Source organism: Mustela lutreola, chromosome 13 (assembly GCF_030435805.1).
Source record: "Mustela lutreola isolate mMusLut2 chromosome 13, mMusLut2.pri, whole genome shotgun sequence".
Taxonomy (NCBI): domain Eukaryota; kingdom Metazoa; phylum Chordata; class Mammalia; order Carnivora; family Mustelidae; genus Mustela; species Mustela lutreola.
This window is the reverse complement of record NC_081302.1, coordinates 73,924,468-73,931,677: the sequence shown is the minus strand read 5'-3', so window position 1 is coordinate 73,931,677 and position 7,210 is coordinate 73,924,468.

The window sequence follows — 7,210 nt, the reverse complement described above, 5'->3', positions numbered from 1 at the left end:
GGATTTGGGGTCAGTTTTACTCTGTGGTTTATATCTTCCTGTATTATTTGAAGTTTCTTAATGAGCAACTAAATAGCACTCAAAAAAGAACTGGGAGAGATGCGGTACTTGGGTGGCTCAGTGGGTTAAGCCTCTGCCTTCGGCTCAGGTCATGACCTCAGGGTCCTCAGATGGAGCCCCACATTAGGCTTTCTGCTCAGCAGGGAGCCTGCTTTCCCCTCTCTCTGCCTGCCTCTCTGCCTACCTGTGATCTTTTTGTCAAATAAATAAATAAAAATCTTATACAATTTTTTAAAAAAGATTTTTAAATTTTTATTTATTTGACAGAGAGAGAGTGAGGTCACAAGTAGGCAGAGAGACAGGCAGCGAGAGAGTCCGATACGGGGCTTGATCCCAGGACCCTGAGATCATGACCTGAGCCGAAGGCAGAAGCTTAACCCACTGAGTCACCCAGATACCCCAATAAATAAAAATCTTAAAAAAAAAAAAATAACAGGAGAGACACGGCTGAAGCCTGGCCTTTTCCAGAAAGCCTTTCCTATCTCCAGGTTGGCCTAGTGTTGCGCTCTTGAACTTACAGCACCCTCTGAACATCTCAACCGCAACAAAGCCATATTACAATATAAAGAAGTTTATTAGCGTCTGTCACCCTTCCCCACTAAATCATTTGTTCTTGAATATCTCTGATGTCCTATTTATTTTGCCTTTCCTGTGCCAAGCTCGGAGACTGTCACATAGCAGGCATCCTGTCTCAAGCTATTTTAGAACTCAAACAGACGTCCTGTAAAGTGCTATGTTGTAGAGGACAGTGGGGATGAGTTTTATGGGATTAAGATGTGTTTTCTTTCAATGCTTTAATGGGATAAATTGTGGATAAATGCAAAAAGAAAAAAAAAAAAAAGAAAAGAAATGAAAAAGAAAGAAAGAAAAAGAAAAACAACCCCAAACCAAAACAACAACAACAACAAAAAACCCATGCTTTCCTTCCTATAGGAAGGAAACAGACATCTTAAGAATCTTTTGTCGACTTCCTTAAGAATCCTCCATGTGCCGCATGAGGATTAGGTTGGTGTCTCTACATGCTAGAGTCGTGCCTAGCACCCCTCATATCAATTCAGTTTAAAATGTGCCGGAACTCAGTGCCAGAGGCTAGGATAATGTCAGGCCCGTGGTGGGGGGCCCCAGTTACCAAAAAAATGAATAAATGAATGAATGAGTTCATAAGACACTGACTGGTGATATTTAATAAAATATGTGTGTTGAGCCATTTCCCATGTTGGGGATAGATTCATGGTGGTCCGACCATGGTTACAGATGGTGTGCCTTGGCACTGAGTACAATTTAGAAGATAGCTGGGTATGATCAAGAGTCCAGGACACATGACAGGAAGAAGCCAGCTCCTACAAAGGGAGTCAGTTCATGAGGACTTAGCTTTCAGTTGAGATGAGCAGTAATAATAGAGGAGTCCTCTTGACCGCCCCCCCCCCCAAGGCTCAGGATGCTCATAATCTTAGGAAGAAGGAGACAAATCCAGAGCCAAACCTCCCCAGCTCCCTCTAAGTTGCCTGCTTGGGGAGTGGAGTGAATGGAGACATGGAACCTGTCCCGTGGGATGTCTAGACCAATGTGATTCATGTGTGATGCTCAGGGCAAGCAGATTGCTCAGTTCTAGGCAAAACCCCCCATGTGAACATGGTTTCCCAGTCCTATCTGGTGTCCAGACTAAAGTCCCATCTGGGCTTTTATGGCCAAACCCCACCCAGTAGAAACTTCTTAGTGCCAGTTGTTTCCTAAGAGTTGCTTTTGCCCTTAGCTCTCTATAGATAGCAGATTCAGATGACATGATGGGCATTGGAAAGAAAAGATCATAGCAAAGAGCAGTGTGGAAGTGGCCCCAAGGCCTACCTCAACCTGGCTGGTTTTGGAGGGGAGCAAGGTAGGGTGGTCATCCTAGTTTGCCTGGGGCTGAGGGATTTCCTGGGAGGAGGGGCTCCCAGTTTTAAAACTGGGACAGTCCTGGTCAAACCAAGATGAACTGGTTGTCCAAAGGGGGAGCTGGGCCAGAATATGCTCAGGGGAGCCTGGGGACACCCTAGCTCCCAGAGGCCACCCTGTCCAAACAGACTGGGTGATGTCCAGAGTGCAAAGATGGCCCATCAGAGGCTCTGCTGATTCTGGCCCAGGGGGAGCGGGCGTGATAGAGGGCATGGAGGCATTGACAGGCTGGTAGAGCAGGCTTCATTCTTATAAAGAAGAGAGTCTCAGGTGCAGAACTCCAGCTCGAGGGGTTCTTCTTCTGGTTGGAGACGGCACTGCCTAGTGATCAAACACTCTGTCTTCAGAGTTCTAGGGCTGGGCTCAGTCCCTCCCCCGTCACCATTCTGTGACTGCTTCCTAAGCCTCAAGTTTTGTATTTAGTAAGTTGGGATAATAATAGCGCCAAATTAATGGGGTTTTTATAAAGAATAGTGAGATAAAGCAATTGAAATTGTTTAGTATGTAATAAATGTTGAATATTATTATCTCATATTGCTATATTTATTATATTTATTGTCATTACATTTTTGGGTTAATTTTCTATTGCTGTGTAAGAAATTCCCACAAACTTAGTGGCTTAAAACCCCATATGCTTGCCCCTGCACAGGTTCGTTGGGTCAGAGGTCCTCATGCTTGAGCTGGGTCCTCTGCTCAGGGTCTCAGCAGACCATAACTAACATGCCGGCCTCTATGCAATCTCAGCTGAGGCTCAGGGGTCTTTTCGAGGCTCACTGGTTGTTCGCAGAACTCCTCTGCAGTTCTAGGACAAAGGGCCTCAGCTCCTGGAAGCCCCTTCCTGACACATGGGCTTCTCCACAACATGGCAGTTTACCTCTTTAAGTTTACCTCTTTAAGGTCACCAGCAGAGCAACACTGGTGACTTTTTCATCTCTGACCTCTAGATCCACTTTCATGGGGTTCTTCTGATTAGGTCTGCCCACCCAGGTCAGGCTCCCCTTTGATTAACTTAGAGTCAACGGATTTGAGACATTGCAAAATCCCTTCACTTTTACCTTATAATGTAATTTAGTGAAATTACAATCCAGGCCCTGCTCACACTCAAAGGGAAGGATTATATAGAGATGTAGGTGTTTTAGGATGCTGACTCCCCAGCTTGTCTTCCAGTCTCAGAAGATCCAAAGGGAGCTGGACGGATAATGAGATTGTGGGTCTTCTGGGCAGAAGCAGGGTGAAGTGCGTGTGTGTGTGCGTGTGTGTGTGTGTGTGTGAATACTTGGGTGAGAATTCTGTGAGGAAGGAGGCTGCGGTCTCCTCCAACATCTTGGAAGCAGGGAAGCTTCCTAACCTTTTGTATCCCCTGTGGGACACAGGACAGTGAAAGGGCAGATGAAGTGGAGACAAAAAATAAATAAATAAATGAACTTCCCCCTCCTTTCCCGTTTTGACCAAAATAGGCTCTTTTCATGAAGAGACTCTTCCAGATCGGAAAGAGATAATCTGCAAGTAGTCTGTTTTATTTGCCCTCCACCCATGCTTATCGCTGTCAGTAAATGTCCCACCCATCACTCAGTGGCTCGGGCCCCAAAAGAACATGCTGTTGTCCCTTCACTCCTCCCTGTCTTCCTCCCCACGGCTGATCCATTACCAAATACCGCCAGCTCTACTCAACTCACAGCCCCATCGCTGTCCGTGTCTGAGCTGACAGGATTCTCCTGGACAGTTTCCATAGCCACCTCCATCGGGGGTTATGTCACAGGCCCTTGCCTGAAACCCACCAGGGCATTTTCATTGCTCTAAGGATAAACCCCAAATGCCTTGATGTGGCTTTCCAGGGCCCATGCAGCTGGTGGCTGTGTTCCTCTTGGCGCTCTCCCCCTCGGCTCACTCAGCTCCAACCCTGCTGGCCTTCCAGCTGCTGGCTCTAATGCAGGGCTCTTGCCCCACGTGCTCTGGGACTCCCTCTTTCCTCGCATTCCAGAGTCTACCAGTGGTCACCTCCTCACAGAGCCCTCCAAGACCAGTACACTGCTTCTACCTAGAAATGCAATCCTTCCTCTGACCCACCCACTGTCTCCTAGCCTTGCTTTACTTTGTCTTCTCCATGACCTGAAATTAGACCTCTTATTTATCCCTCTACTTGCTTACTGTCTGTCTTCTGCATTAGGGCTAGAAGCTTCCAAAGGGCAGGGATTTGGTCTGTGTTTCTCATCATTCTAGCCCTATGGCATAGAACAGCGCTAGGCAGATAGTAAGTGTTCCACACACACACCGAATGAATCAATGGAAGACTAGAATGAGTTGTGTGCGCTTCTGTCTACTGTGTGGGGGGAGGTCGTGGTGGTGTTGGCTCAGGGCCTATGAGCTCCCCCTCAAGGAGTCTCGGGGATGATCTTAAATTTGAGTAAGCAAAACTCCAGCTCTGGAACCCATTAATGCCACCCCCAGAGACCTGATATGGTAGGTTAGGGATAGGGCCTAGAAATTCACATTCTGGTGAAGATTCTCTGGATTTTCCTGATGCAGAAGGTTGAAAACCACTCCTTTAGTAGCCTTTTTATAGCCGCATTACCCAATATGGTGGCTCCCAGACCTTGAAAGGTGGCTACTCTAAATTGAGATGTGCCATAAACGTACAATGCACACCACATTCTGAAGACTGAATACAGAAATCATTAAGTGTCTCATTCATAACATTTTCATCTTGATTACATATTGAAATGATACTGTCATGGATATAGGCATTAAATAAGATCTATTATAGGAATTAATTTCACCTTATTCTTTGTACTTTTCTGGATCTACTAGAAATTTTAGTGACATATATGGCTCACATTATACTTCTATTGATCTAGAAGTTCTGTGGGAGCCAGCAAGCCCTCGCAGACGAAATAAATTCTGGACCTCACCCTGAGCACTTATCTTTAGGTATGATTTCTTGCAGACAACCTTGGAAAAAAATGTGCGGATGAAAGTTACCGTAAAAAGCCTAACTGGTCCTGTCTAAATCTGGAAAGAATTCTTTGACGCTTGTTACCATAGGATCACAAGAGTGTTTCATTAAGTATTTCTGATCACAGATGTGGCACATTATTAAAATATCATTTTTATGGTCACCCTAGAGGCGAGGGTTATCTGAATATGGAGAGAGAAACAGCTTGTGGAGCTGTTGTATAAATGAAATTACTAGAAAGCAGTGCACTCGACTGCATATTGGCCTGGGGGCTTATTCTTATTAAAATGTTTAGATAGCAGTTTCTGTTCATTTTCTGCAGAATTGCTCTCCAAATTAAAAATTTGGCTTGGCACACCAATAGACCAGAGTCCCAGGAGAAGTTTATCCTCCGTTCTTCTTGTTATCCTCTCCTAAGCACTCAGATGTCATGCTGATAGGTAAAGCAGAACGTCTGTATGGAGAATATGCATTAGAATTTCCCGCTGCCCTGCAAACGGGCACATTCCTACTTGCCTAAAAGAAGTCATCACAGGCTTCAAGAATATTAGAAAGTCTATCTATAGGAAAGCAACACCTCTGTCTCTCTCATAATTTTTAGAAACAATTTTTTAACAGAAACTAGCCTTAACAGTTGAAGACTGTTGCAAAAACGGACTTGCTATTAACAGACTGGAAGCCACTACGTAAACATACTGAAATATAAGCCGTCTCAGAATTCAAACTACTATATAACTGTTCAGCCAGTAAACAAGATGGCCAAAGGCTGAACAAGTGGTGCAGGATGACTTCCTTCCCGCGTACAGGTTTGCGTCCTTGACGTCAGTACTGTGGCAACCAGAAGGAGGTCACAGCGACTATCTGGAAATGTTTGTTCTCATTGGGAGCCCAAGAGCCACGCCCACTGGGGCGCACAGCTTCCCCAGCTCCCCCAATCATATTTAAACTTATCAGCGCATCAGCTGGAACGGAAAGAGTGCTGCTTGATGCGCCTGACACCATGGAGCTGGATAGTGCCTGTAACTTCCCTCAACAAAATGCCTGATGGAGGAGGCGGTTGCTGGGGAAAGTCCGTACACATGCACCTGTGTGTGTCGTTCGTGCCTATTGAGAAGACAAAACCCACAATAACATTTTGTGTTTCAGCTGACAAATCCTTTCTCTCTCTCTTCCAATCACCTGGGTTGATGAGGACCATGGTAAACGTAGCTAATGCCTGAACCTCATCAAATTGTAACCCATTGTTTCAAAGCCCTTCCTCTCTTGAGTTCCTTGTCTTCACTCTTCCCCTGTGGTGAGACAGTTATTGAGGAATTAAATGGGAGAGGCCAGACAGGGAAAGGAAGTGGGTCTCCAGAAAGTCAAGAATTGCCTGGGTACTCTTCTGGAAAGTTCCACATTGCTTTCAGTGAGGGATTCTCAAGTAGCATGTTACCAGGAAACAAGTTAAATAAATTTCTGGCCTTGATAAGATGCTAAAAATTAAATTAAAATGTAACCATTACTTACTACTTTTATTACTTTATTTTGTTGGAAGCATTTTATTTTTTATTGTATTTTATTATTATTTATTTATTTGACAAGCAGAGGGAACAGTCGAAGGAGAGGGAGAAGAAGTTTCCCTGACAAGCAAGGAGCCTGATGCTGGACTCCATCCCGGGACCCTGGGATCATGCCCTGAGCAGCAGGCAGACGCTTAACCATCTGAGCCACCCAGGCACTCCTGTAGGAAGCATTTTAGAGCATAGCACCAGAAGAATCTTCTACCACTAAGAGATATATGCAAAATTCATATGCAAAATTAATATGGCTATAAATATAAAACACAAGACTTGAAAGTAATCTCTCCCACTATGTACTTGAGTCAACCTACTCTGTAATTTAGGGAGACTGGTGAGAAGATTTAAGAAGTGTTGGACTACGAACATAGAGATCAATAGGAGATAATGAGCAGACCATTTTGAATGGAGTGAAAGATTGCCCAAAAGAAAGGGCCATTGGGTTAGATCATGGACACTTTAGTTGCCAGCCAGCCTACGGGATTTGGATAGTTTCAGTAGAGAGTTGTTGAAAGTGTTTGTTTTTGTTTTTGAGAGAATGATAACTTGTGTGAAGCAAGATTTTAATAGAATAATCTGGCAGCTTTGTTCAAGATAGTTGAAGAAAGGAAATAGCTAGATGGGGGAGGAGGAACCAACTGGAGATAATTGGTAGGTGAAAATTTCAACGGTTTAAATGCAAGATGGAGCCCAGACTAAGATG